Here is an 8,492-nt window from a genome sequence, read left to right as displayed (position 1 = left end):
GCTTCTCGCTCTCTTTTGAAGGGGGGTGGGGGGAGAGACAGGGTTTCTCTATGTAGCTCTGGCTGTCCTGGAACTTATCTCATAGACCAGGCTGGCCTCGAACTCACAGAGATCTGCCTGCCTCTGCTTCCCAAGTGTTGGGATTACAGGCGTGCGCCACCACCACCCACCACCAGGCTTGCTTCCCACACTTTCTCTACCTGCCATCTCAGCTGGGATGTATGCTCTTCTAAGTTTTCTCTGGGGCTGCTGCTAATCCACACCAGCCTTCCAAGTCAGACATTCCAAAGTGTCAGCTCCCCTTGGTCACCAGCTTGTACTGAGGGCACAGGGCCAGAAAACTCTTCTAGAGAGCAGTAAAGATATGTGTCAAAATCTCACCCTGGGGGTCTGGTATAACTCCTTACACTGATATAAAAATACTTTGGCTTGGGCTGGAGAGATGGCTCAGTGGTTAAGAGCATTGCCTGCTCTTCCAAAGGTCCTGAGTTCAATTCCCAGCAACCACATGGTGGCTCACAACCATCTGTAATGAGGTCTGGTGCCCTCTTCTGGCCTGCAGACATACACACAGACAGAACATTGTATACATAATAAATAAATAAATAAATATTTAAAAAAAAAAATACTTTGGCTTTATCACTTGACAACAGAGGCCACGTTAGAGTCTTCGGACCTCCTGTTTCCATGATCTCATTAGGCATCCAGGATGCTTTAGAAAAACAAACTGAAGAAGGATGTGAGAAGAGGATTGGGATATGTGACTAAATGTCAGAGGTGCAAGATATTCTCGGGATGTGGCGATCCCCTGAAGGCTCAGTGGTACAGGGAGATTTTATAGACGGCACCAGTTTGGCTCATAGCAAGCAACTTCATTAACCAAGGCGGCAGTAAAGTAACATGGTTGTCAGCATCTTCATGGCGTCCCCCTCTAAGATAGAGGTCAAGTCACACAGCTGTTGCCGTGGTGATGACATCCGCTAACCCAACATCCAGGTTAGGTTAGCATGGCTATAGAAGGAGACATTACCCTCAGGTGTGTAGGCCCAAAATAGCAAAGCAAAGACATAGAGGAAGGAATTTATGGTCTCAACTCGAGAAAGGTGAGCCCGGGTATCTTACCACACAAACTGTCACCATGCCTATGGAGCCATGAGATCTGGATCCCCTTTTTAACTCCCCTGGGTTCCCACAGCTGTTGCTAAGAATCCCTGAAGAGAACAGAGTGGGGAGGTGAACCCTCAGCCCATAGGTGGCGCTGTTGCACTGGGAGCACATGGAGAAACTGAGGACAAAGTGCCCTTGGTGCCATCTTGTCACTTCTGAGAACTGAATAGGCTAAGACTAGGCAGATCTGTGACCCTCTGTGTCGACTGGAATTTAAAGCCAGAAATAGGCTTGTTAAAAAATAGTCCTGATTTAAAATTTTAAGTCTCTTTTTTATAACTAATTTTATTTTTTTATTCATTTATTTATTTTACATACCAATCCTAATTCCCCCTCCTACCTCTCCTCCTGCTTCATTCCCCTTCCCCTCACACACACATCCCCACTCCTCAGAGAGGGTAAGGCCTCCCCTGGGAAGTCACCTAAGTCTGTCCCATCACTGAGGCAGAACCAAGTTCTCGCCTCCCTCACCGCCCCCCATGCCTAGGCTGAGCAAGGGCTCTCTCCACGGACAATGGGCTCCACAAAGTCAGTTCATGCTTTAGAGTTACATCCTGGTGCCCCCGCCAGTGGGCCCATGTAGGGCCCAAGCCAAACCATTGGCACCTGTATTTAGGGGTCCTAGGTTCCCCATTTGTCAGTCCAGAGTCTGACTGGACTCTCTCGGATCAGCTGGTTTTGTGGGTTTCCTCATCATGGTCTTGGCCCCTTTGTTCATATGATTCCTCCTCCCTCACTTTAATTATACTCCAGGAGCTCTCCCCAAAGGCTGTAGGTCTCTGCATCTGCAGCCATCTGTTTCTGGAAGAGCGTTCTAGCTTCTCTGGGGTTGTGGACTATAGGCTGGTTATCCTTTGCTTTATGTCTGGTATCCACTTATGAGTGAGTACATACTATATCTATCTTTCTGGCTCTGGGTTACCTCACTCAGAATGTTTTTTTCTTTTTTCTAGTTCCATCCATTTGCCTGCAAATTTAAAGATGTCATTGTTTTTTACTACTGAGTCGTACTCCATTGTGTAAATGTGCCACATTTTCTTTATCCATTCTTTGGTTGAAGTGCAGACTTGTACAGTTGCTATGGAAATCAGTATGGTGAATTCTCATACTGATTTAGGACTCAGTCTTCCTCAAGTCCGAGCAATACCACTTTTGGGCATATACCCAAAGGATCCACACTCACATAACAAGGACATTTGCTCAGCTATGTTCATAGCAACATTATTCATAACACCAGAACCTGGAAACAACCTCAATTTAGGTCTGCACTCCCACCAGCAATGCAGGAGTGTTCCCCTTACTCCACATCCTTTCCAGCATAACCTGTCTTCAGTGTTTTTGATCTTAGCCATTCTGACAGGTGTAAGATGGAATCTCAGAATCACATGGATTTGCATTTCCCAATGGCCGAGGATGTTGAGCATTTCCTTAAGTGTCTTTTGGTCATTTGAGATTCTTCTGTTGAGAATTTTCTGTTTAGATCTGTACACCATTTTTATAAATTGGATTATTTGGAAATTTTGATGTCTAGTTTTTTGAGTTCTTTGTATGTTTTGGAGATCAGTCCTCTATCCATTGTAGGGTTAGTAATGATCTTTTCCCATCCTATAGGTTGCTGTTTTGTCTTAGTAACTGTGTCCTCTGCCTTATAGAAACTTCTCAGTTTCAGGAGGTCTCATTTATTAATTGTGTCTCTCAGTGTCTGTGCTACTAGGGATATATTTAGGAAGAGTTCTCCTTTGCCAGTGCGTTCAAGTGTACTTCCCAATTTCTCTTTTGTGAGGCTCAGTGTGTATAGGTTTATGTTGAGGTCTTCAATCCATTTGGACTTGAGTTTCATACATGGCAATAGATATGGATCTATTTTCATTCTTCTACATGTTGACATCCAGTTTTGCCAGCACCATTTGCTGAAAATACTACAGAGTCAGTTCCAGGACAGCCAGGGCTACACAGTGAAACCCTGTCTCAAAAAGCCATCCAACCAACTAAATAAATAAATAAACAAACAAACCCAGCACGGGGCTGGAGAGATGGCTCAGCAGTTAAGAGCACTGAGTGTTCTTTCAAAGAATATGGGTTCAATTCCCAGCACCCACAACTGTTTGTATGTCCAGTTCCAGGGGATCTGGTCACACAGACATACATGTAAATAGAACACCAATGCACATAAAATAAAAATAAGCCATTAAGCCGGGCGGTGGTGGCGCACACCTTTAATCCCAGCACTCGGGAGGCAGAGGCAGGCGGATCTCTGTGAGTTCGAGGCCAGCCTGGTCTACAAAGGGAGTTCCAGGACAGGCTCCAAAGCCACAAGAGAAACCCTGTCTCGAAAAACCAAAAAAAAAAAAAAAAAAAAAAAAAAGCCATTAAAAGAAAGGCAAAGGCAAAAATTATTTTTTTAAAATTTATTTATTTATTTATTAAAGATTTCTGTCTCTTCCCCGCCACCGCCTCCCATTTCCCTCCCCCTCCCCCAATTAAGTCCCCCCCACTCAGCCCGAAAGGCAAAAATTATTAATCCTACAAAATTGACGGCTAACGCGACAGAGACAGGCTGAGTCCCAGATGAAACAGACTAGTGATTTCAGCTGTGTTTGAAACCACGGACAAGCAGCTGGGTGAGACAAAGATGGTGGTGGGTGATAGGAGAGAGAATTCAGCAAAGAGACAAAATGCTACTGGAAGACCAGCCTGAAGTGTCAGGAATAAAACTGAAAAACAGGCAGTAACTCCAATTTTGAAAATCTGGGGGAAGTGTCAGCAATACCACGGACTAAAGGGAGAAAAGAATTCATCTGAGATTGAAGATAAGACAGAGGAACTAAAATAATCCAAAAAAGATAAAGTAATAAGATACCAGTGAGAATTTCAAGATGTATGCAAGACCTTGAAAATAACAAAGTTACAGGTTGCAGGCATGGAAGAAGAATCTTATTTGGAAGGCATGGAAAGCATTTTCAAAAAGCTCATAACAAAAAATCTGAGAGTTAGAAAGAGATGCCTCTCCTGATACAAGAGAAATTTAGGACCCCTAACATAAAAGAAAAAAAAAAAGAACTTCCCTTACCACATTATAATGAAAACAATAAATATACAGAACAAAGAAAGCAGCAAAAAAAGAAAAAAAAAAAAGAAACATCAAGTCACCTAGGAAGCCAGGTCTATCAGAATAACAGCAGATTATCAAGTAAGTCCTTAAAGCCAGAAGGAAGCAGAATGGTTTAGTTCAGGTTCTGAAAGAGAGCAACCGCCAATCCAGAATACTTACCCAGCAAAGCTCTTTGTCAAAACTTAAGGAAAAACACAAACTTTGCAAGATCAAGCTAAACTAAAGCCAGCTCAACAAAAGATACACGAAGCCACGGGAACAATTAAAACATACTAAAAAAATAGTTAAGCAAGAATGAAGAGGAAAATAACCAAACATCATAAAACTAACAAAATAATAGGAATCAATAGAGAACTTTCAATAACTGAATATTAATGGCCCCAGCTTTCCTACACAAAGGTACAGACTTAAACGTTGGATGAAAAAAGTAGGATCTATTTGCTATCTCCAAGAAATGCACCTCGCTACAAAAGACAGACATTAATTTAGGGTGAAAAGATGTCAAAGATGTCACTGGATTTAGGAAAGAAGCAGGCATCCCTGATCTAATATCTGACAACATAGACTTCAAACAAAAATTGGTGAGAAAAGATGAAGAGGCTACTATTGTTCAAAATATATGATCTTGGGTGGTGGTGGCTCACACCTTTACTCCAAGCCCTTGGGAGGTAGAGGCAAGCAGATCTCTGTGAATGCAAGGCCAGCCTGGTCTACAAGAGCTAGCTAGTTTCAGGACAGGCTCGAAAACTATAGAGAAACCCTGTCTCAGAAAACCAAAATAAAAGAACAAAATTACACACACACACACACACACACACACATACAGACACACAAATATTCTCCAAATGTAAGTGCATCCCTTTTCATAGAAGAGATACACGAGAGGCACAGATTATCTGCAGTACAGGCCTGTGGAGAAACTTCAGTACACGGCTTTCACCAGGTGTTCTGGGCAAAACAAAAAGCAGAGAACTATCTAAATTAATTGACATCATAGATTAAATTAATATGTCATCCAAGTGTTACAAAATAAACATTTTCCCAGCAGTCAATAGAACTTTGTATGAAACAGATCATATATTAGAACTCAAAGCAAGTCTTCTCTCTCTCTCTCTCTCTCTCTCTCTCTCTCTTTCTCTCTCTCTCTCTCTCTCTCTCTCGTTTCCTGTTTTTTTCGAGAAAAGGTTTCTCTGTATCTTTGGAGCCTGTCCTGTCCTGGACCTCAATCTGTAGACCAGGCTGACCTCGAACTCACAGAGATTTGCCTGCCCCTGCCTCCTGAGTGCTGGGATTAAAGGCATGCATCACCACCATGCCCTGGACAGAGCTTTGGATTCATCAAGATAAAATAAATAATGGAGTATTTTCTCCAAATAGGCCAAATACAAAAGGACTGAACACTGTAAATGTAAGTCTTACCTAATAATTGTTTTTATTGTTTATGATTTTATTGTGTTAGAGTTAAAGCCAAAAGGAAGAACATGTTGTAGAATAATCTTTTTGTACACTGTGAAGATTTTCACTCAGATTAGTTTGATAAAAAGCTGAACAGCCAAAAGCTATGCAGAATTTGGGGGGCCAAGAGGACACTGGGGAGAAGAAGGCGGAAATGTGGAGAGTGGCCAACCAGAGGGAGAGAAAGCAACAATGGCAATACAGAGTAAGGTTAATAAAGCCACGAGACAAGAAGTAGATTGATTGATTAAAAAAAAAAAAGGGTTAACTTAAGCTGCAAGACCTATTTAGTAATAAGCCCAAGCTATCAGCTGAGCTTTATATTCAATAATAAGTCTCTGTGTGGTTGTTTGGGAGCTGGCAGGCAGGACAGAAAAGTCAGCCTACACCTTACCCCAGCACCTCCCACAGGCAGGACAGATTGTAAGTTGAAGGTTCTGCGGCTGGGTTGGTGTCCCACTCCCTTCTCTTGAAGTCTTACCTGCGAACAGGAGATAGCCAGTTCAGGATATATCTGCGATTGCTAGGAGTCTTACCTGGGGTCATCCTTAGAGATTCCTGGGAGAATCCCTTGTGCCAAGTTCTTACCTGACCCTGAAATGCCCCTCTTTTCCGGTAGTCTCTTTTAGTATTCTCTCTCTCTATTCCCCTCCCCTCAGCCTGATCTCTCACGGCCCCATCCCCACCTGCACTCAGTCCACTCACAAAATCTCTCCTATTTCCCCTTCCCAGGGAGGTCCAGGCTTCCCCCCCATGAACCCTCTTTGTTACCCAGTCTCTCTGGGTCTGTGGATTGTGGTATAATTATCCTTTATTTTACAATTAATATCCACTTATAACTGAGCACGTTCAGTGAATGTGTTTCTGGGTCTGGGTTACTTCACTCAGGATGGCCTTTTTTCCCCCTAGTTCCATCTATTGTCTTCAAATTTCATGATGGCATTTTTAAAAGATTTATTTATTTATTTTATGCATATGAGTGCTCTATGTGCATGTACACCTGCATGCCAATAGAGGGCACCAGATCCCACTAAAGGTTGCCTGAACCACCATGTTGTAGGGAACTGAACTCAGAACCTCTGGAAGAGCAGAGAGTGTTCTTAACAACTGAGCCATCTCTCCAGTCTAATGTCATTGTTTTTTACAGCTGAGTAGTACTCCATTGTGTAAATGTATCACATTTTCTTTATCCATTCTTCACTTGACGGACAAGGAGGTTGTTTCCAGGTTCTGGCTATTACGAATCAAGCAGCTATGAATATAGTTGAGCAAGTGTCCTTGTGGTATGATTGCGCATCCTCTGGGTATATGCTCGAGTCGTATAGCTGGGTCTTGTGGTAGGCTGGAGGTCAATTTTCTTTTTTCTTTTTTTTAAATATTTATTTATTTATTATGTATACAATATTCTGTCTGTGTGTATGCCTGCTGGCCAGAAGAGGGCACCAGACCTCATTACAGATGGTTGTGAGCCACCATGTGGTTGCTGGGAATTGAACTCAGGACCTTTGGAAGAGCAGGCACTGCTCTTAACCTCTGAGCCATCTCTCCAGCCCTGGAGGTCAATTTTCATACTTGCTGATGAACTGACTTTCCTTTTTATTGCAGTCTCTTTTTCTTTCTTTGTATTTGTGGCGCTGGGGATTGAACCATGGCCTCACACAAGCTAAGCTTGTGTTCTACCATTGAGTTCTTCTCTCTGCCCTGGTACAAAATTTTAACAGCACATTCTTTTTTAAAAAATTTTATTGATATTTATTGAGCTCTACACTTTTTTCTGCTCCCCTCCCTGCCTCTCCCCTCCTCCTTCATCCCTCCTTTAAGGTCCCCATGCTCTTAATTTACTCAGATCTTGTCTTTTTCTACTTTCTACTTCCCATGTAGATTAGATCTATGCAAGTCTCTCTTAGTGTCCTCATTGTTGTCTAAGTTCTCTGGGATTGTGGTTTGTAGGCTGGTTTTCTTTGCTTTATGTTTAAAAACCACCTATGAGTGAGTATATGTGATGATTGTCATTCTGGGTCTGGGTTACCTCACTCAAAATAATGTTTTCTAGCTCCATCCATTTTCCTGCAAAATTCAGGATGTCGTTATTTTCTGCTGCTGTGTAGTACTCCATTGTGTAAATATACCACATTTTCCTTATCCATTCCTCGATCAAGGGGCATTTAGGTTGTTTCCAGGTTCTGGCTATGACAAACAAAGCTGCTATGAACATAGTTGAGCACATGTCCTTGTGGCACGATTGAGCATCCTTTGATAGTAGTTAAGAGTGTGCATTGGTCTTGCAGAAGATCTGAGTTCAGTTCCCAGTACCTATGGTAGTTCACACTAGCCTGCAACTCCAGCTCCAGGAGTTCTGCCAGCCTCTGCAGGCACCTGCACTCAAGTGCACACAAACCACACATATATACATGCATATATAAAAAAATAAATATTATTTTCTTTTAAAAAGTAGACATGTCATATAAACGTTGACACCAGTGTTCATTGTAGCTTAATTCACAATGGTCAAAAGAAACAAATGGGCTGGAGAAGTGGCTCAGCAGTTAAGAGCCCTGGCTGCTCTTCTAGAGTGCTTGGGTTCGGTTTCCAGCAACCACATGTGGCTCACAACTAACTGTCTGTGACTCCGGTTTCAGGGGCTCCGACACACTCATACACGGGCAAAATCCCAACATACATAAAATAAAAATAGTAATAAACATTAATAATAATAAAAAGATACAAATAGGAGCTGAGAGATGGCTCAGCAGTGAAG

This window comes from Microtus oregoni, unplaced genomic scaffold, assembly GCF_018167655.1.
Source record: "Microtus oregoni isolate MIOR12 unplaced genomic scaffold, Mior012 000000F_ref0000247, whole genome shotgun sequence".
Classification (NCBI taxonomy): domain Eukaryota; kingdom Metazoa; phylum Chordata; class Mammalia; order Rodentia; family Cricetidae; genus Microtus; species Microtus oregoni.
This window is presented reverse-complemented; position numbering follows the sequence as displayed.